The following is a 23,148-nucleotide window of genomic DNA, read 5'->3' on the forward strand; positions in this document are numbered from 1 at the left end:
CCTTGTTGGGGAGATTGTTGAGTGGTCTAGCTAGTAAACAGGTCCAGGGGTCAGGTTGGATTGTTTTTTTCAGAACATCCGTCACAAGGTGAGCTATGTCATTCCAGTATCGGGTGACCTTTGGGCAAGTCCACCACATGTGCAAATATGTGCCCTTTTCCCCACAACCCCTCCAGCAGATGTCAGATGGAGTTTTACCCATGTGGAGGAGCTGGACAGGGGTGGTGTACCACTTCATAATTGTTTTGTAACACTGCTCTTGGTGAATGACACATATTGAGGATTTGGTCGCTGCCTCCCATATGTCTTGCCAGTCCCCACTGTCTAGTGTTAGCTAAAGTTCTGCTTCCCATTGTGATATGTATGAGGGTATCTGTGAGTCCTTTGTGGGTGCGCTAATCTGCTCATATAATCGTGTGATAATGCCGGCACGCGATCCGTCTGAGAGGCAGAGCGCTTCGTAAAACGTGGGCTTTGTTTTGGCCGCTTTACGTATGTGTGGTTTGTGCACATAGTTCCTTAATTGTAGGTATAAAATAGTCTCTATTGGTCAGTTGGGCCCGGGCTTTTAAATTGTCAAAGGTATGGAATGTGTCGTCTTGGAAAAGCTGATTGTACCGTTGTAGACCCGTGTCCTCGATGCCCCGGAAATCTTGAGGGGTCATGCCTGGGGGGAAAGCTTTGTTTCGAAGGTATGGTGTCAAAGGTGAGACAGGATGCGTTAGTGTTCCAGATTCATACCGAGTTCAGGATGGCAGGGCAGGTGGTTCTCCACTCCGGGCGATCAGGTTTAGGTACCCATATCCAATACACGGGCAGGTCTGTGCTCATGAGGAGTGTTTCTATATCCACCCATCTGTGCGTATCTGGGGGCGAGTGCCACTCTAAAATTTGTGCTAGCTGTGCTGCCAGGTAGTACTGGTGTAAGTTCGGGAGCCCAAGGCCTCCCCTACTCTTGGGGGCATATAACGTGTGTCTTGCTAGCCTGTGTCTTTTACCTGCCCAAATGAAGTTGTCTATTGCTGTTTGTAATGGTTTAAGGACAGTCTTTGTCACTGCCACTGGTAGGGCTTGGAAGATGAAGAGAAGGTGTGGGAGCAGGTTCATTTTCACAGCATGTAGCCTACCCAGCCACGAGATAGGCTTCTCATGCCACCTGTCGAGATCTTTACATAGGGTGTGAATTAGTCGTTGGTGATTTTCAGCGTACAGGTCAGCATGGTGTTGTGTGAGTCTGATACCCAGATATTTAATGGGCTGTGTGTGGAGTCTAAGGGCTGTGGTGTGCTTCAGCCACTGTATGTCAGCGTCCGGAAGCCCTATAGGCATGCCGACTAGTGATGTCACGAACATAAAATTTTCGGTTTGCGAACGGCGAATGAAAACTTCCGCAAATGTTCGAGAATGGGCGAACAGGGCGAACCGCCATAGACTTCAATAGGCAGGCGAATTTTAAAACCCACAGGGACTCTTTCTGGCCACAATAGTGATGGAAAAGTTGTTTCAAGGGGACTAACACCTGGACTGTGGCATGCCGGAGGGGGATCCATGGCAAAACTCCCATGGAAAATTACATAGTTGATGCATGTCCTCCCCCCCGGCCCCCACCCCTGAGCGGTGGGTGGGGGCCCTAAAAAAACAATAAGGGGGGACCTACTGTCCCCCCGGGCCCCCACCCCTGAGCAGTGGGTCGGGGCCCTAAATAAAGAGAGTGGGGGGGACCTACTGTCCTCCCCCCGGCCCCCACCCCTGAGCAGTGGGTGGGGGCCCTAGATAAGAATGGTGGGGGGACCTACCATCCTCCCCCCGGCCCCCACCCCTGAGCGGTGGGTGGGGGCCCTAAAAAAACAATAAGGGGGGACCTACTGTCCCCCTCGGCCCCCACCCCTGAGCGGTGAAGGGGGCCCTATAAAAACAATAAGAGGGTGCCCTGAGCGGTGGATGGGGGCCCTAAATGAAGAGAGTGAGGGGAAGCTACTGTCCTCCCCCCGGCCCCCTCCCCTGAGCAGTGGGTGGGGGCCCTAGATAAGAATGGTGGGGAGACCTACCATCCTCACCCCCGGCCCCCACCCATGGGGGCCCTAAAAAAACAATAAGGGGGGGACCTACTGTCCCCCCCGGCCCCCACCCCTGAGCGGCGGGTGGGGGCCCTAAATCAAAATCCCCCCCCCAATCAAGGTGACTATGGGTCCCAAGCCCCTAGTCACCCCTCCCCCCAACCAAATCAAACTATCCCCTACCTACCCCCCTCACCCTAAAAATAGTGAGGGGGGAATAAAATAACTAACCTGTAAAAAAAAATTAAACTTACCATTTGACGTCTTCTTTTTTCTAAAATCTTCATTTTTCAGCCCCAAAAAAGGCCAAATAAAAAGCCATCATACCCGACGAACTTAAAATAAAATAAAATAAACCCGAGCGCAAAAAAAAAACAGACGAAAAAGAAAAAACCCGAGCGCAAAAATAAAAATCCATCTTCACCCATGGAGGGCTCCGCGCAGACTGAGCTATGCAGGGCGGGGGAAGGCTTATAAAGCCTTGCCCTGCCCTGCAATTAGGCTAAGAACACTCTGATTGGTGGGTTTAAGCCAATCAGATTGCTCTTTGTCATTTTACACAGCGTGGGAAAGTTCTTTGGAATTTTACCACGATGTGTAAAATGACACAGAGCACTGTGATTGGATGGCTTGAAAACCATCCAATCACAGTGCTCTGTGTCATTTTACACAGCTTGGGAAAGTTCTCTGGAATCTTTCTTATTATTTTAATTTGTTTTTTTTTTACATAGGTGTATTGCATTTTCTACATGGTGCATTTAAAAAACAATAGGGAATGTTTTTTTTTTCATCCTTGTTTCTCTTAAAATAATACAACATTATACACTGATTTTCTTCAGCCAATACATGAAATTGTAAAAAAACACTGTTTTATTGTACAAAGTTTATGCTTATACTCACATGTGTAAATGTACAGAGTTTAACGCAAACCCTCCCAACACCATTGTTGTTGTTTAGTCGTTCAGTCATGTCCGACTCTCCATGACCATATGGACCATAGCACGCCATGTACATCTGTCAGTCACTGCCCCTATGAGCTCCAACAACCTCATGTTTGTGGCTTCAGTGACCTCATCTATCCATCTCTGTCTATGTCATCCCCTTATTCGTGTGCCTTCCATCTTTCCCAGCATCAGAGTCTTCTCTAGAGAATCCTGCCTTCTCATTATATGGACAAAATATTTCAGCTTCAGCCTCATGATCATAGCTTCCAGTGAACAGCTTGTCTTGATTTCCTGTAGTACGGATTTATTGGATCTTCTTGCAATCTTCGTGCAATCCAAGGGATTCTAATCAGTTTTCACCAACACCACAGTTCAAAGGCATTAATTCTACCAAGCTCAACCTTCTTTATAATCCAGCTCTCACATCCGTATGTTACTACTGGGAATACCATAGTTCTGACTATGCAGACCTTTGTAATATCTTTAGTTTTTACCAGCTTCTCCAAGCTTGCCATAGCTTTGCTCCCCAGAAGCAAACACTAATTTCATGGCTACAGTCATCATCTGAAGAGATCTTGGATCCCAAAAAAATAAAATCTGTCACTACCTCCACTTCTTCCCCATCTATTTGCTAGGAACTGAGATTGCTGTTTGCCATGATCTTAGTCTTTTTAACGTTAAGCAGCAAGCCAGCTTTTGCACTTTTACCATCATCAACAGGTCCTTCATTCTTCCTCACTTTTAGCCATCAGAGTAGTATCATCCGCGTATCTGAGGTTGTTGATATTTCTTCCAACAATATTGATTCCAGCTTTGGATTCATCTAGCCCAGCCTTACGCATGATGTATTCCGCATATAAGTTGAATAAATAAGGTGACAATATACAACCTTTTGCACTCCTTTCCCAATCTTGAGCCATTCTGTTGTCCCATGTTCAGTTCTGATTGTGGCTTATTTGTCCATATACAGATTCCTCAGGAGGTGGATGAGATATTCTGGTACTCCCATCTCTTTAAGAACTTGCCACATGTTGTTGTGATCCACACAGTCAAAGGCTTTAGAATAGTCTATGAAGCAGAAGTAGGTGTTTTTCTGGAACTATCTGGCTTTCTCTCTTATCCATCATACATTGGTCTCTTGTGCCTCGTCCTCTCTGGAACCCAACTTGTACATCTGGTAATTCCTGGTCCATATATTGTCGAGCTTGTAGGATCTTAAGAATTACCTTGCTGGCATGTGAAATTAGTGTAATTGTTCGATAACTGGTGCACTCTTTGGCATTGCATTTTTTTGGGATTGGGAGACTGACCTTTTTCAGTCTTTTGGCCACTCTTGAGTTTTCAAAGTTTCTTGGCATGAGGCAAGCAGAATTTTCACAGCATCATCTTGCAGAATTTTGAATAGTTCAATTGGGATTTCATCAAATCCTGCAGCCTTGTTATCTGCAAGGCATCCTATGGCCCACCTCACTTTGCTCTCCAAGATTTAGATTTTAGATCTTGAGTGTATTCCTGCCATCTCTTCTTTATCTGATCTTCTTCTGTTAAATCCCTGCCATTTTTGTCTTATCACACACCTACTTTGGCATTAAAGATAACTTTTGGATCCCCAATTTTCTTGAATAGATGTCTTGACTTTCCCATTCTGTTATCTTCTTCTATCTCTTTACATTGCTCATTGTAGAATGTGTCCTTGTCTCTTCTTGCTATCCTTTGGAATTCTGCATTCAGTTGGACAAATTCTTTCCGATCTCCACTACCTTTCGATTTCCTTCTTTCCTGGGTTATTTTTAACCCCTTGAGGACACATGGCATGAAGTTTGGTCCTTAAGGGGTTAAAGCCTCATCATTTAGCCAGTTTGCCTTCTTAGATTTCTTTCTTTTGGGGATAGTTTTTCTTGTGGTTTCCTGGATGATATTGCAAACTTCGGTCCAAAGTTCTTCAGGCATTCTATCATCCATGTCTAGTCCCTCAAATCTATTCTTTACTTCCACTGCATATTCACAAGGGATATTATTTATGTTGTATCTGATTGATCTGATGGTATTCCCTCTTTTATTTTTCAGTTTAATTCTGAACTTTGCAATGAGAAGCTCATGGTCCGAGCATCAGTCAGCTACAGGTCTTGTTTTTGCTGACTGTATAGAGCTCCTCCATCTATGGCTGCAAAGTATATAGTCAATCTGATTTCTATATTGTCCATCTGGTGATGTCCATGTGTAGAGTCGTCTCGGAGGCTGTTGGAAGAGGGTGTTTGCTACGACCAGAGAATTATCTTGACAGAATTCTACTAATCTCTGACTAATCTCATTTTGAACTCCAAGGCCAAACTTGCCAGTTTTTCCAGGTGTCTTTTGGTTCCTTACTTTAGCATTCCAGTCTCCTATGAGAATAGTAACATATTTTCTTGGTGTTATATCTATCATGTGTTGAATATCTTCATAGAACTGGACAATTTCAGGCTCTTCACCATCCATGGTTGGAGCATAAACTTGGATCCATGTGAAGTTAAATGGCTTACCTTGAATTACCTTGAATTCAAATTGACATCATTCTGTCATTTATCGGGTTTTAGCCAAGCACTGCTGGATGCTTGACCACAGTAGAAGATGTGATGGTTGTCTGATGTGCAATGCCTGATTCCAGTCCATTTGAGTTCACTAATTCTGAGGACATCGATGTTTAACCTTGTCATCTCATGTTTGATCACATCCAATGTGCCTTGGTTTATAGTTCTAACATTCCAGGTTCCTATGTTAAATTGTTCTTTGCAGCAGCGGACTTCCCTTTCCTCTCCAAACACATCTGCAGTTGGGTGTCCTCTCGGCTTTGGCCCAACTACTTCATTAGATCTGGTGCTACTCGTACTCGCCCTCTACTCTTCCTCAGTAATGTGATAGGCACCTTCTGACCTGAGGGGCTCATCTTCCAGTGCCATATCGCTATGTCTCTGATTGTGCTTGTCCATATAGTTTATCTTAGCAAAGTTACTGGAGTGGGTTGCTAGTTCCTTCTCCAGTGGACCGCGATTCGTCTGACTTCTCTGCTATGACCTGCCCATCTTTGGTGCCCCTACATGGTATAGCTCATAGCTTCATTGAAGTCCCTTCACCACGGCAAGGTAGCGATCCAGAAGGGGCCCCATTACATGGGTCTAATTTAATTGTGTAATAACTGTAGGGAGATGTACTGGATGCATTTGGCTGAGGGACCATTAACTGGGGATATGGCTCTAGGCGCCATTATTTGGGGCTATGGCTGTGGAGAGCATTACTCAATGAGCAATGTGGCTATAAAAGACACTTACTGGCAGGGCCGGTGCTTCTTAAAGGGTCGCCCCCCTCTATGTGAGATACATTCTGTATTGTGTGCCAGTGGTCATGGCACCAGGCGCTAGGGAGCAAACTAGCGCCCAGTGCCATTAACCTCAGCACGCAAAGAGCACTGAGACTCCCCCCCCCCATAACTCATATCCCAGCAGTGCACGGACACATTGCACGATTAGTGTGTGTGTGTCTGCTCGAATCAGTGTGTGTGTATATGCTTGGGTCAGTGTGTGTGTGTCTGGATCAATGTGTGTGTTTGTCTGCTTGGGTCTGTGTGTGTCTGCTTGGGTCAGTGTGTATCTGCTTGGGTCAGTGTGTATCTGCTTGGGTCTGTGTTTGTGTGTCTGGATCATTATGTGTGTCTGTTTAAGTCTGGATCAGTGTGTGTGTGTGTGTCTGGATCAGTGTGTGTCTCTTCTTGGGTCAGTGTGTGTGCGTGTCTGCTTGGATCTTTGTGTGTGCATGTCTGCATGGGTCAGAGTGTGTGTTTGCATGGGCCAGTGTGTGTATGGGTGTATGTCAGTCTACATAAGTCAGTGTATGTCTGCTTGAGTCAGTGTGTGTCTGTGCGCGTGTGTGTGTCACTCTGTGTGTCAGTGTATTTATGTGTGCATTGGTCACTGATTGTGATTGTGTGAACCATTGAGTGTGAGTGAGTGAATGAGTTTGAGTCAGTGTGTGTGCATATGTAAACATGGCATTGTAGCGAAGGTGTCTCTAGTTACTGTCACTGTGACAGCTACTAGAATCTTGTTTAACCCTTCAAGGTAAGGCAATGTTTTATCTTGTGGGGATAAACCTACATGCCCACGGTGGAGCGAATGAGGTGGCAATTAGTTTTTTGCCTAGGTGGCAAAATCTTTTTTGCCTAGGACGGCATAAATCCTTGTACTGGCCATGCTTACTGGGAAAGGTATGGCTGTGGGGACATTAACTGGGAAATAAGGCTGTGACACTAAACAGGGGTATAGGTGTAATTTGAAGGATTTAGTTGGGCTGCCGAAAAGGACAAAAAGGGCTTTATGGATGCAAATGTTTACTTTATTTTGTAGCAGGTGTGGACTCAGGAAGTGAGGGTTTTGGGTGGGATAGGAACAGTGTTTTACTGCAACCTATCCTGAGTTTTAGCTTATGAGAGGGGTTAATGATAGCTATGGCATAGTGGAATGTTGACGCTTTATATTTTTTAATTTTTTATTTTCTTTATTTACCATTGGATGGATATAGAAACAAGGCATGTCATGTTTGCAACAGTATCTCCTGTAATTTATCATTTTTAAAATAGTAAGTCAACCGTGATCTTTCTCTGTATAGTGAATTGCTCTTCACTATATGCATCTCAAAACCAATAGGAAATATTAATTGCATCTACAATATAAGCCAATCTTGGAGACAGCTATCTTAAAAAAAATTCAAACGTTTTTAAAAGTTGTGCACCTTGTCACAATTAATGCTACAAAATAAATGGTGAACAAGCCACTTGTAGGAGAAAACATTGATTTAATCTGTAGTTTCAGTTTTAATTTGGCCAAAGCAAAGCACCTTTAATTTTCTCCATTAGAATGGAAATCATGAGCTTGCAAGACTGCTCCAGAATCTCTGTGTCGCCAATGAATTTGGTTATTGACTAATTTCATTTTAAACTACAGGCAGCAAGCTTAATGTAGTATTGCAAATAAAACAACATTTTTAAAAATTCACTCTTTATTTATGTGCAAAACTATCGGATATCCCGCCCAGTAATAATGTTGCAATGAAGAAAGACATTTTTTGTGTGGAAAAATAGCCCCATGCAAACCACAAAAGTATTTGCTATTTGTTTACAAGTGGTTAGAGGTTAAGATTACTACATTTTCTGGTGTAGATTCTACGTCGTTCTGGAAAATCAGTAAACTAAAACGCACCTTCCAAACAGATCCATGATTTAATCTTCTTAGCATCAATCATATGTAAATAGCAGATAGAGATCTAGTAAACTAAACTGTCTGCAGCCCTCATGCCCAAAAAAACTTTATTTACATTAGATTGCACAAAATGGCCTTTATCCCTTTCAAGTTTAAATATCTTTAGCATTAATACAGCAGCATAATTTCCTCTTTAATGCCACATCGTAGGCTCCATACAATCACAAACAACAAACCTCCAACCAACCACAAATCATCTGTTTAAACATACATTATTTCCTTTGAGGTTTTTGAGAATGCATGCTACATATTGCTGTTGCTGTTGCTGTTGCAGAACTACGGAGAATGTTGGTATTCCAGCTATAACACAACCACTATCTGACTACTAGAGGCAGAGGTGGGTATAGGAAGACCGTGCAAAATTCGAGTGACCCTTCTTCGTACATCAGCTATAAAGTAATCGATTGACAGATACTGCCCAACTTCAGCAAACCTTTACACCTGCAGGAATGAATAAGGTAATTGACAAACACTACTGTCTAAGTTTAGGAAAGCTTCTACACCTGTATACATTGATTAAATATGACAAAGAAATGAAGAGAAAAAAAACAAAACAGAAATAAAGAGAGCTTTTCAGTTGACAAGAACATTTCTATGCTCCTTCTAGACAAGTGTTCCCCATCCCAGTCCTCATGGACCACCAACAGTCCAGGTGTTGTGAGTATCTCTATTGGAATAAAACAGGGACACCCATAAATCCTGCACTGTGTCTGTTGGTGCTCCATGAGGACTGGGTTGGAGAACACTGTTCTAGACCACGCCAACTCTCCTCTACAAGATCTGCCCAGTGACATCAATAGTTATGTTGGCAATGATTTGCACACTGGCTGGTTCTCCAATGCTGCAATGAAGACTGCAGAACCAACGTTTCAACCAAAGTTTAATATTACCTTGCATTTCACCAATGCCTAAAGAATCTATCATATGTAGTTAACACATGGTTTGATTAGCAACAGGTTACATATAACAGTAGTCATTTTCAACAGTAAAATAGTAGCAGCGTAGTTTTATAGTTACCTATTGAAATGATACACTTGGGATAGAGGTAAAATTAATATGCATTGTTTACATTGCCCTGGTTACATATGTTGGAAAAAAAAAATCTTCCTTGTGGACAGCTGTCCCTGTATTAGACTGATAGAGGTGCTATTCGGATTTTAGAACAGTGCTAAATGCAACAGGCTGAGCTAGGTAAGATTTGCATGGAGTACTCACTTGCAGTTTGTAGGTGTTCTTATTTATCCTGCACCCATTCCATATATACTTTTCTGGGACACATTATCTTTTTTTAACTATTTTGTTTTTTAGCCTTACACACACCCAACGTTTCCGGTTCATCCACTGTCTGTCAAACAAGCAAAATAATCAGCCACTAACAAGCTAGTTGGATGTCACAGACGGCTGGAAGATTTGTGACAATTCATTCATACACTTTCACCAGCATAATTTGCTCATTGGCATTGGCATTTTTGACAGGAAAGTCTGATGGATGTAGAGGAACGGCCCTTTTGCCCCAAAATAATTTGTGACAAAATATATGCATACCTATAGTACAAAGCTTAATTTATTCCCGCAGTAAACTTTATCGTCTGTATTTTAAGCTAGCAACAGTTCTATATAGAATCCTGCAATGTAATAGGAGTAAGATTTAAGTAGTAGTTTTAGTTTTCACAACATGAATACGGACTGGGTTTACTTTTATTTTTTGAGGGGGCTGTTATAACAATGAATACCCTAAGCATATTTGTTTTCCTATATTTATTAATAACAATTCTTGCTAGGTATTTCTTCAAACTCCCCTTTTTTTGTAGGGTAAAAAAAACCCTAATGAGATTTATAGAAATTGTCCATTTTGATTCCTTAATTCCAGGAGACAAATGTGAAAAATTGCTGCCATTAATGTAAAAAAAAATGTTATATTCCATTTGACGTAAACATGATGATTTCAGGGAGCGCTGCCGATTTTTCTCAACCACTCATGTGAATATATATTTTTGGACTATTTAATAAGAGAGCCATAGTCATGTACCGAACTTGAATTTTGAGATTACCAAAAATGCAATTAAAAGATAAGTAAGAGCCAAGCAATGTTATAGACATTGGCAGAGTGAGCTAGTATAGTAACGGGCTTGAACTTTGAAGTGGTGAATCATGTTGCTGCAATGTTGACCTAATTTACAGACAATGGGGTTTATGTATAAGCACAATTATTAAACAACATTCTTAAAGTGGTACTAACGCCACTGGCTTGAGTGGAATGCTTCTGCATATTGCTAAATGTTATCATGGAATGTATCTTTAAAAATAAATCCTCAAAGTATCTGAACACAGAGAAGGTTTGCATGGGTGGGGAAGTCACATTTCATCTCAAATAGAAGCAGGGATCTACAGGCGAATCTTATGGGTATCCTTATCTAAACATAGGTGGATAAATTAAAGTGTTCTAAACCATAAACAGGGATTCTCAGACATAAAACACCCATATTATTATGCCATTATGTTTGAATAGTAGTTTCTTTGTGGTTTTTGTTTTTTATGTTTTTATTAAATGTGCAGATGACAAGGGCCGCTCCAATTAATAAAATGCAACAAAATAACTGCAATTTACTTTATTGTCTTTTGAGGGAGATACATATCCACTTGCACCAAGCACGAATAGCTCACCCATACATGCTTATATTACATACGGTACATAGGACTTTTGATATCACAAAATAAGTTTGGAACATATTATAACCAAGCAGTGTATACTACACACCTTGGCTGTGTTTTCATAGGCAGCTATATACTAATTGTATGTTGTTAGAAGCCTCCACACAATGTAAGGGGGGTCTATTTTTGCCCCCTTTAAATGAGTATTAGTTAAGAAGACTTTCTTTTTTGCATATTATCCTTGTATTAACTATACCTTTATCGGTCATACAATAGATGGATTTGACACATCTTAGTGGTTATCCCTTATATATTTTAAGGTCACTCCTTTCCCTTCTTTCCCTTTTTACATTATGGTCAAATAAAAAAGAAGTGCATATTTTTTGGTGATATATTACTAATGAGATTTATCTGTTTAATTGAGGCTATAAAGAGACTGTTTCCTCCATACTAAAATAAGAGACTGGTTTGTGTATGGTAAAATACACTAAGTGCTGTGAACGACCGAGATCTGAGACTAGGAAGTGACGTGGAGAACGAAGTGGAACGCAACAATGCGTTCCAAAAGAAAAAACCCGAACCCGGAAGTGATTTGGAACGCACAGTGCGTTCCACGGCGAAATCCTGGAAGTAAAAAAGACGCAATGCAAGAAAAAGCCGCCAGAGAAGATTTTGGACTCTATTACCGATTGAAAAAGCCCCAATAGGGGCGAAACGCGTTTCGGACTACCCATTAGCCATTTGGCTACCTTTTCTTTTAGCAGTTTTTTGCTAAAAGTTCTGCATCATTTTACATGCTATTTTAATACAGTGTGTTTTTATATTTTGCTTTTATATTTTGCTTTTACAAGAATAAATTCATTGGCTTTTTATGCCATTTTCTACTCATCAAAGAGCCTGATTATTTATCTATTGTTCCTGAGAAAGTGAGTACACCAACCCATCGTGGAATCGTGTGGAAATCAAGTGGGAGCAGTGAGCCAGGCAGGAGAGGGACATCCTTCCAAAAAACGTCCCAAGGCGATATCAGTGAGAGCCACACGTCATTGGCTCCACGTTTGTGAGTACCTCATTTTGAGAATTCTGCACTGTCCAGTTATACCAACCGTATTACACTATTGTGCGTGTTATATTTATTTTTTACAGATATAACCGGAAGTGTGATTTACCACCTTTTGTATGTATTTATTTATGTTATATAGAGTGGTGTGAGGGGTTTCCCACTCAGGTGGTCTGTGGCATTCTAGCTACCACACTTGTTTGCATTGTTTACACTGTATACACCCTTTATTTTCACAGCTATATACTTCATATAGTAAGGGAGGTAAATGAACAGTGATGGCAGACTGTATACAGAAGACACAATACATGGTAACGGTTATGGCTTCATTCCATGATTACTTAAACTGTATATTTGTTAAAAGTCAATAACATGCACCAATTAATTTAATGCTGCATTCAAGGTCTGCAAAGTCATTGGTAAGTCACTGGTTGGTGAAATACACAGGGAGGGCACTGAAGGATGAAGACACATATTTAGCACATAAAACCTCACATTGAACTCTATTCCTTTCAAATCATTTGAATTGCGCCAAACCTTATTTGGAGCTGTTTGCAAGTTTGTAATCTCTGATTTAAATAAAAGTATTGTCTTTTAAATAACCTGCACATTTATAGAATTGTTGCTTAAACTCTTTTTGTTAAAATATTTTATATGGAATTAGCCTAGTGACTTATTCTTCAACTGGAAATTTAGCTCCAGGTTCCATTCTTCATTTGTAATATAATTAATATTAAAATGCATTTAGCATAGCACCTTAATTAGATCCTAAATCAGGAGTAAAAGAAACACACCAAGCACCATAACAACTATAGCATGATGTAGTGGTTATGGTGCAAGAAGTGCCATGCCCCTCCCAACTGTGTGTAGTGCAACCATTTTTTTTACTGTTTCACCTCTTATCGGGGGTCCGTCTGGCACTGCTACCCACCTCCATACTTCCTATCGAGAATAGGATGCTCAGAAACAGTGACTGCCATTAGCTCTCCTAAACGAAGGACTAGCTCATTGACTGAGAGCATCAATTGAGACCTTTGGTGGAGAGGTGGAGAGCAGTGCCCAGCGGACCACAAGTAAGATGTCAAACTTTTCTAAAATGGATTAGCTCCTTACAATGAGTAAGTGCTAGGGTACTCCTGGCACCATAACCCCAGTGTGCTAAAGTTGGTATGGTGCTTGCAGTTTTCCTTTAACTCCCGAATTGAGACTTCATGTCTTTTTGAATTGGACCCCATTTATTGGAACACCTACAGCATGTTTAGAAGTCCCCGCGAAGTTGTTTTCCTGTAGCAGCATGTCTCTCCCTCAGTGCAGTGGCATTTAGAAGGGTTTTTTTCTGCGTAAAAATGGTCAGTTTCATAAAAGAAGAAAAAACATTTTTTTTTTCAATGAATTACCCATACTCTGACTTTTGAAAATGTAATTAGAAAGTGAACCAAATCTAACTTCCTAAAATTAAATGTCATGTTATAATAGAACAGTGTACTTTAGTATTTAGCTAACATTTACATACACTGATGCACTTGTTAAGCCTCCAGCCATTTGGCAAATGCACAGTATATAATTAAAGTCAAGTGAATAAGCTGTTCCGTATCAATGATGGAATGACAAACTCTTTTTACAAAGGTCAAATCATCTAAACGACAATGTCGACCTCTGAAGATGCTAATTAAATTATGACATAGAGCATCACAGCTTTAAAAGTTCATTTTCTATTAACTTTTAAATGGAGAGAGAGTAAATATGCAGAATACATTCTATACATTAATGATGCTTTCAGACATGGAGTTTAAAGGTCCTCAGTCAAGATAAATATAGAAGTTACATTTTATACAGCTTACAGCTCCTGATTTATTTGTAAATGTTTTCTTGTTATAGAGTTGTTTTAGACACAAAACTGCCCAATGGAGGAAAAAGTGTAAGGCCTGCCATGGTGGACATAACTGCCAACACTGGAACCATCTAACCCCCCTGGCCCACCTTGCCTCCCTAAATATAGTAAAATCTAACTTGTATTCAAGTCTGTAGCTGCTGCCGCTTGCAGAAGTGATCAGAAGTGACGATCTCAGCCAATCACAATGCTTCCCCATAGGATTGGCTGAGACTGTCAAGGAGGCAGATCAGGGGGAGCCAGCACAAGTCAAACTCAGCCCTGGCCAATCAGCATCTTCTCATATAGATGAATTGAATCAATGCATCTCTATGAGGAAAGTTCAGTGTCTGCGTGCAGAGGGTGGATACACTGAATGGCAGTACTGCACAGTGTGCACACTGTCCCCTAGCAGCCATCTGAGGACTGGCCAGTGGAGTTATCACTAGGCGGCAATGTAAACAATGTATTTTCTCTGAAAAGACAGTGTTTACAGCAAAAAGACTGAAGGGAATGATTCTACTCACCAGAACAAATACAATAAGCTGTCTTTGTTCTGGTGACTATAGTGTCTCTTTAATATTTTGTTGTCTGGGGCTTTACAAACCTACATCAGGAGCTTTAACCCTCAAGCCCCTCAATAACAACAGTACTGCCACATCAGCCATCAAAGTCCAGGCCTGTGGATTAATACAAATCTTTAAGACTTAGCCTGAGAGCCTGATTGATTAAATATGTTGTCATGCATTGCTCACATAATTAATTATGTTACTTAATACTATTATCCACTTCCACCAATGCTTTAGTTTTAGGAGTCATGAAGAATGAGTGAATGCTGCTCTTCGAAACAGAACAACAAAAGATAAAGTTGATACATGTTACTAAATGTGGCAGGCATTCCGACCTTACTGTTTAGTGCACAACATCGTCAGGTTGTATGTATAATAAACACGGAAAAAGCACAGATTTCCCTTTTAAATGTAAATTCTAAATAGTTTTAATCTGCACACCAATCACGTGTCTGTATATTTAATGCTACTTCTCTAGTGAATGTACAAGACAGCCTGGTTTTAAAACTCATGCCTGGAGAATATCTTATTCCTTAGAGTCAGTCATTATCTTAGTGAGATGTCAACCAACTCAGCAAGATCTTAAATATGGTGCGCTGCCTTGCAGTTTTCAGAGTAGAAAGGAAGAACATGTGTGATTGTAATCTAAGAGCTCTGAGCCGATCATTAAAAGAGATTCACAAAGGAAACTTGAAAGGGAAGTGAAAATTAAGATATTGTGAAGGTTGGATGTATTTATTGTAAGACAGATAATGAAAGGATGATAAAGCATTGGCTTCAGTCCAACGTGTCCTTAAAACTTACTTGATGACCAGACTTTTAATGAGACAATTCTGTGTATTGGGAACCTGTCTCACCTTTTAAACTTAATTACCAATGAAACACCAATATATTTTATAGCTCAGTACAATGGCTGAATGAGACATACATGTATGCAAACACAATAGTAATGGGAGCTAGGCATGTGCATGGGGAAAATTTCGGTTCGGCATTCCGAAATTCGGGATTTTCGCAATTCGGGACTTCGGCAATTCGGCACGTCAAGACTTCGGAACTTTTGGCAACTTCGTAACTTCGGCACTTCAACAAATTTCAGCCACATTTACTAATACTAAGTAAAAATGACTTAGTATTAGTAAATTTTGCCCCTACTCGCTATACCGTGAGTAGGGGCATGTCTAGTAAACAGTGAGCAGCCTGTGACTGCTCACTGTTAAAAAAAAAAGTTCCCCCCCCACCCCTCACCCCTGAGCGGCGGGTGGGTGCCCTAACCTGTCAGAGCACTCTGATTGGATGGCTTAAACCCACCAATCAGAGTGCTCTGAGCCTAATTGCAGGGCAGGGCAAGGCTTTATAAGCCTTCCCCCGCCCTGCAGAGCTCAGTCTGCGCGGAGCCCTCCATGGGTGAAGAAGGATTATTTTTTTTTGCGCTCTTTTTTTTTTTATAATTGCGTCGGTTATTATGGTTTTTTATTTGGCCTTTTTTGGGGCTGAAAAAAGAAGATTTTAGAAGAAAGAAAACATTGAATGTTTTTTTTTTTTTACAGGTACATAGTTAAAGGTCCGCCCCTCATTATTTTTAGGGTGAGGGGGGTAGGTAGGGGGATAATTTTTATTTGGGGTTTGGGGACCCCATGTCACCTGGGGGATGACGACATTGTTTTTAGGGCCCCCACCCGCCGCTCAGGGGTGGGGGCCAGGGGGAGGACCTTAGGTCCCCCCCTTATTAGTATTTAGGGCCCCCACTCGCTGCTGAGGGGTAGGGGCCAGGGGGGAGGACACTAGGTCCCCCTCTTATTAGTATTTAGGGGCCCCACCCACCGCTCAGGGGTGGGGGCCAGGGGGGAGGACACTAGGTCCCCCTCTTATTCCAATTTAGGGCCCCCACCCTCCGCTCATGGGTGGGGGTCAGGGGGGAGGACATTAGGTCCCCCCTTATTATAATTTAGGGGCCCCACCCACCGCTCAGGGGTGGGGGCCAGGGGGGAGGACATTAGGTCCCCCCCTTGTTAGTATTTTGGGCCCCCACCCAACGCTTAGGGGTGGGGGCCAGGGGGGAGGACATTAGGTCCCCCCTTATTATAATTTAGGGGCCCCACCCACCGCTCAGGGGTGGGGGCCAGGGGGGAGGACATTAGGTCCCCCCTTATTAGTATTTAGGGGCCCCACCCACCGCTCAGGGGTGGGGGCCCGGGGGGAGGACAATAGGTGTCCCCCCCCCCATTATTTTACATTAGTGCCCCCACCCGCCGCTCAGGGCTGGGGGCCGGGGAGGGCAATAGGTCCCCCCCTTTAGTTATTTTTTATTTTATTTTTTTACAGTGAGCAGCCACAGGCTGCTCACTGTTTAATAGATATGCCCCTACTTGCAGTATAAAAGGGAATCGTGACATGTCACACATGTCATGTGTCCTTAAGGGGTTAAACTCGACACTCCTGTACTTAAATATAAAATTAGTGCACTGTTATAACATACCCCACTGTTCTTATTGATATGCTATCACTGTTTTGAACTATGCATGCGGACTGTCTTTGGGGTACCACATGCCTGTATGTTACCCTCATATGCACTGCAAAAAAAAAAAGCTACGCATATTTTTCTATTTTGAACAGTGCAAATGAAGACAGAAAAAAAGTATTTCTGCTAGATGTCTTTAAGTAGTTGAAATATCAAAAAGCCAAACTAATGAAGACCCAGTGGATTCCGAAATTCATCCTTAGAAGCTTCACTTCCCTCTCACAAAAAGACAATCATTATACGATGAGATAGTATGGTCCCCAGGTCAATCTGTCTCCTTAGAGGGATGTTTAAGGCATGATATATATGTGAATATTTTGACCATTTTGTGCTTGCTAAATTTAGCATGTTCCACTAATAAATTAATCTGCCAGTATATATCAAAATATTTTATAACATATTACCTATTGGACTGATAGAATTTCTAAATCACAAGTGTTTGGGAGATCCAATTAATTTCTTAACAAAATTACACAGCTGTTATTTGCAGCTATCTTTAAATGGTATCTTTCATGACAAATACAACGCAATCTTAAATGACAGAAAATCTAATTTCATCTATATATTGTGTTAGCAGAATTGCTAGCAAATGGTTTGATTTTTCTAAAATCAGAGGTTATGACAAAGTCTCTAGGAGTCCTGTCCTGGTATATGTCCAAGAGTACAACATTTTCTACATTAGATCCTCTGAGGCTGCGTTATCCTCTATAAAATGTCTCACAGCTATAGCGAGTGATGTCTGGAAGAAAATGTTAAGATGTCAGGAGAGCTGCCTCGGTCACTGATGAGGGCGCGATTTAATGCCAAAACGTGTGTCCAGCCATATGCTTATTGCGTTTTATTTCCCTAGGGGCATGTGTGTCTTTTGAAGCTTTTCTAGGATGTAGTTATTTTCTGTGACTCTTTTTTGCAGTAAATTAAATCAGATGAATGTTGGTTAAGCTTTTTGTGGTCTATACAGCTTGGTAGCTCCAATAAAGGATAAGGGTAGACTGTTCAGTTTGAACAAGATATCCAGTTTCAATATAGAATATGTCAGACAGGGGGATATGATAGAAACATTTAAATACATAAAGGGAATTAATACAGTAAAGGAGGAGACCATATTTAAAAGAAGAAAAACTACCACAACAAGAGGACATAGTCTTACATTAGAGGGGCAAAGGTTTAAAAATAATATCAGGAAGTATTACTTTACTGAGAGGGTAGTGGATGCATGGAATAGCCTTCCAGCTAAAGTGGTAGAGGTTAACACAGTAAAGGAGTTTAAGCATGCGTGGGATAGGCATAAGGCTATCCTAACTATACGATAAGGTCAGGGATTAATGAAAGTATTTAGAAATTTGGGCAGACTAGATGGGCCGAATGGTTGTTATCTGCCGTCACAGTCTATGTTTCTATGTTTCTGTAATGAAAATATACCCTAACACGCAGGATTCAGCTAAACAGAAGACAACACAGAGGGAAGATACATCTACCGGACCTTAGAGTGTCCGGACTCAACGTAAATAGGAGAAGTACAGAGTCAGGAACGATCCGAGTTCAAAGGGCACAAAGAGACAACGAAAACTAGGACTAGCCGGGGTCTGGTACACAGTAAACAGCAAGCCGGCAAACAAAACAGATAAGGATAAAGAGATAACGTAGTCAGAAAACAAAGCCAAGGTCAAGTACGAAGTAACACAACTGAACACAACAAGCGCTAAAGGGAACTGAAACAGAAACCGCGATAGGGCAAGGAATCAAGGGAAAAAGGTGAGTTTAAATAGCTAAACAACTATTTTGATTGGTTCCTGTCATCTCCACGCCCCCAAAAGGTAAGTGTATGGGGAGTGGGGCATGACAGGGACCAATGGGAGGCCTGTTCCAATTTAGGCTCCCACAGTCCCTTTAAGAGCACGCCCGAGATTTCTCGCGGTCACTGCCCGCCTTCCTGTTCCTGCCTTAGGATGAGCCGCGCGCGGCTCGTGCAGCAGCAGGACCGCGCGCAGCTCGAACAGAGGACCCCGGCCGGCCCCCCGAAAGGGTAAGTGTTCAGAGCGTTGTCATGGTAATCCGGGGCAACACTTTGTACAGTCAAACTCACGGGTGCCGAGCCAGTGGTTTTCTCCCAGCAGAGATACCCCCCATCTCCTCCATTGTCTTCAGCATTTTGCTGTTACTGTTAGCCCTTAGTCCCCTGCCCTGCCTGGCACAGAACACAGGATGTGGGCTTAAGGTAATTAATAGCGAAATTTAGACCCATTTAGGCTTTCAGAGGCCCATCTGGGGTTCTAGCTGCTGCCAGCAAATACCCCTTCCAATGCTGACGCCCTTGATCACGACAGTTTACAAATGGAAGTAATGATATGGTGTCAATACATTATCACAATAATGAACGGAAAAAAAGGAAACTTTTTTTCCTTTTTAACATCAAAACACAGCTTAATATTAATAAGTGTAAACAAAGAAAAAAAAGAGAGATTGTAAAGTTTATATCTGTATTTTTTTTAGGCACTTTAAACTCTATTCTTCATGTACCCTTACAGTTTTGCCAAATAATAATATAATACAGACATATAATAATTGAATTCATGTACTCTATCAGAGAGTGAAAGAGTTAGACCAGGAAAAAATACCTTGCAATATTAATTTATCACAAAAGGGATTTTCTTGACCCATAAAAGACAATCCCCGGTGCCCCAACCGTTCGGTTTCCTCCACAATAATCATCCTTCGTGAAATAATCTTTTGGCTGCTTTTTCATGATATGATTCACACTGTGAATGTCAGAGGCAATTCCATAAACATTAGATGACAGCAGAAACATAGGACCGAAAGATAAATGGCTGCAGACACTTTTGTGAACCAGTATTTGGATATAGCTCTCATTAAATGTCACAAAAGGGTTTTCAATTATTAGCCAAGTAACATTTTATTCTTTACAATTCGAAATGGAAGACATGAATACAATTTATATAAGTATGAGCCAGGATCAAGGTAAGACTTCAAACAAGCTGAGCCGAGTCTATTGAGAACTGTGATAATAATCAAATAAACCTAAAAATGTTCACATTTTAACATAAAGGGACACCTTAACGAGGTACTATAGAACAAATCTAATAAAAATAAGGATAAGGCGGATTTACATAATGCCCCATCAGATGCATTTTTGCACAAATATACGCTATATTTACCTTTATAGGATATAGATTAACATGTTTTAAAAATGCAAACCTTAACCCCTTAAGGACACCTGACATGTGTGACATGTCATGATTCCCTTTTATTCCAGAAGTTTGGTCCTTAAGGGGTTAAAGGGACTCTCTAACGGTACTGTACCCAGGTTTGACCCTGATGTAATTTGACTAAAAACAGTGTTGTTCTTGTTACACAGAGATACCCCCCTCTTCTGCCACCCTCTCAATGTCAATTTTATACTTCTGCATTATCAGTATAAGTTTGTGTAACCTGGTTGGCAATGGGAATCCACTGGCTACATAATTTATTTATTTTTAAATTAAAAAAATTAAAATTACTATTTAGTAGATATACCCCAAATCAAAACATTCATGCATTTATTTATGCATTTTTTTCACTTGGGGTAGATCTAAAAACAGTTTACAGTTTAGCTGCAGTTCTCTTGTCTGCTTCTTTACAAACCCCTTCCCCTTCTAGCCCCGCCTGGACTTTCTGTGGCTGTCCAATCACAGACTTCCTAATGCAGCTCAATTAGAAGTAAATTGGATTTCGCTCCACTGGTCTGACCTACCAGAACGTAACAAGACTAGTTGTCTAACTGACAGCTGGAGTGGGAGTTGTAACAATGTTAATTTCTAAAAAGTCACAATTTCGATTGAACATTATCACACTTCCATCACAAGTGAGTAAATCCCTAGGACCTTAGCTCTCTTTTCGTTTTTTTTAAATTCCGACCTGCAGCATATTGAGCCGAGAGATGCTCAGCTCTCTTATGTCAAAAGACGAATCCCATGTATGTATATTGTATACCTATTTTAATGTATGGTTTTCAATATAGAAAAGAGCCGCATACCTCTTCTAACGAGGCTTTTATTATCCATTGAAAGATTTTTTTCTGCCACTTAGCTCTGATAGTAAGTAAAGCCATGTTGGTGAAACATTGCTGGAGGGGCAGAGAAGTATCGTGGCAAGCTAACCAGGGTCACTCACTAAAGTAAGAATTGTCAGGAATTCATAGTGAGTTGGGCTAATTTGGCCTAAAATTCACAACTATATATATGGATGTTGGGGAAAAAAACTTGTACTTTTTCAAATCATTAGATGCCAACAGTTACATAAAAAAAAAAAAATAGCTGGGGGCGGAGCTAAGCAACGGAGGAGAGCAGTCGCATGTCGGCTGAACTCTGAGCGACGACAGTCCAAATAACCCAATTTACCTACCACCAAAGGTCGGAATCTCCCCAAAAACGACCACGAAGCCTACACGCTCCCAATGGGGAAGAAAAATAAGAAGCTCAGGCCTGAAAAGCCTGCGTCGGGCATGCATATCGACGAGATGTGGCGGCAGGCCCTAGGAGCCGCGGTCTCGAATATGGCGTCCCTACACGGAGGATGCTCGGATTTTTACACTGAGACGTCAGATGAGGATGGGGGGGAGCACGTCCCGACGAGCCGGTCCTCTCCACCAGCAAAGGCGCAACAGTTGCCGAACTCGGCACCCACGCCAGTGAGCATGGAGGCCATCAGAGACCTCATGGCGGACCACCACGCCAAAATCTCTGCGGATGTCGCATCGATTCGGGACACCCTGCGGGGCCCCACTGGAAGACTGGGAGCTGTGGAAGTCTCTGCAACCACCCACACCAGTCAAATCCGTCAGCTCCAGCAGGAAATACAGGAGCTAAGGCAACAATTCACCCTCAATGACCTGAAATTTGCAGAACTTGAGGATAAACGAAGACGAAAAAATCTCAAGGTCAGGGGCATCAGTGACAACATAGCCGAGGCTGAGCTGCCTCATGTCGCTCGACGGCTCCTCACGGCCCTACTACAACCAAAAATGGCCAAAGCGGTGACAATCGACTCATGCGAACTCACTTGGGTTTTACGTTAATCCTTCAGCACTTGCTTTTCTTTTATTTTCTTCTATTTAAATCTGCCTGATTTTATCAATGCTAATATGCAGTACAAAGAGTACACATTTATTTTGCCTACTATGTCATTCTGATTGTACAGTATACATCTCACCCTATTGCCAGGGAAGAATATGGACAATTTTATAGAAAAAGGACACAAAGACCTGGCCCTGAATGTCTTAACAGAACAAGTAAAGAGTATTAAATGTACTAAACGTTTAAAATATAAAGACAAAAAAGAGAAGAAAATAAAAGAAGGAATCCTATTTGTGTGTAATTTTAGTGGGACAATTGGGAAAAAAATTGAAAAGTATTGAAACATTTTAATGGACCACCTAATTTCAAAGTCAGTTTGGTCAGAAAAGCCGAATATGATGTATAGAGAGGCAAAACGTATGAAAAACCATTTACTAATGAGCACACTACATCAGGGCCAATTCTGGGCGGATGCACGGGGCCTCATAAGGGGCCCCCAGACTGGTGGTTATGCAGCAAGGCAGAGTAGGCACCTGCTTATCTCAGACGGCAGGTGCCTACTCTGCAGCATTATACCGGCCGGGTGAGGAAGGAGGCAGGCGGTGGCGAGAGAGCACTGTCTGTGCTGATGATCTTCCTGCTTCCTCACGCGCCCTCTGTGGTGATGCCGGGAGCCGGAATATGGCGTAATTCCGGCCCTGCATCACTAAACAGTGCGAGGGAGGAGAGAGGAGCAGGAAGATCATGAAAGCCACTGGACCACGGGTAGAGGACCCAGAAGACTCCTAAAGATAGGAGCAACAAACAATACAATTAATTTGTGAGTGTGTGTGTGCAAGACTGTGTAAGTGTGTATGTGTCTATCCGTAAGTGTGTGTCTGTCAGTGAGTGTGTGTGTGTCTGTCAGTAAGTGTGTGTCTGTCAGTTAGTTTGTGTCTGTTAGTGAGTGTGTGTATGAATGTCAGTGACTGTGCATGTGTCTGTGAGTAAGTGTGTGTCTGTCAGTAAGTGTGTGTGTGTATGTCTGTCAGTAAGTGTGAGTGTGTGTGTGTGTGAGTGTGTGTGCAAGACTGTGTAAGTGTGTATGTGTCTATCAGAAAGTGTGTGTGAGTGTG

General features: G+C 41.8%; 1 protein-coding gene and 1 long non-coding RNA gene across 2 annotated transcripts in view; one reads left to right on the forward strand and one right to left on the reverse strand.

Moving 5' to 3' along the window:
• MTUS2 (microtubule associated scaffold protein 2) overlaps window positions 1-23,148 on the reverse strand; it is a 354,305-nt gene that overhangs the window by 144,400 nt on the left and 186,757 nt on the right. The window lies entirely within an intron of this gene.
• Window positions 20,628-23,148, forward strand: part of LOC134571325 (uncharacterized) — a 172,581-nt gene continuing 170,060 nt past the window's right edge. The window contains exon 1 of the long non-coding RNA XR_010085197.1: window positions 20,628-20,678. This is a non-coding gene — a long non-coding RNA (uncharacterized LOC134571325). The remainder of the gene's footprint in view (window positions 20,679-23,148) is intronic.

The sequence above is a fragment of the Pelobates fuscus genome, chromosome 1, assembly GCF_036172605.1.
Source record: "Pelobates fuscus isolate aPelFus1 chromosome 1, aPelFus1.pri, whole genome shotgun sequence".
Classification (NCBI taxonomy): domain Eukaryota; kingdom Metazoa; phylum Chordata; class Amphibia; order Anura; family Pelobatidae; genus Pelobates; species Pelobates fuscus.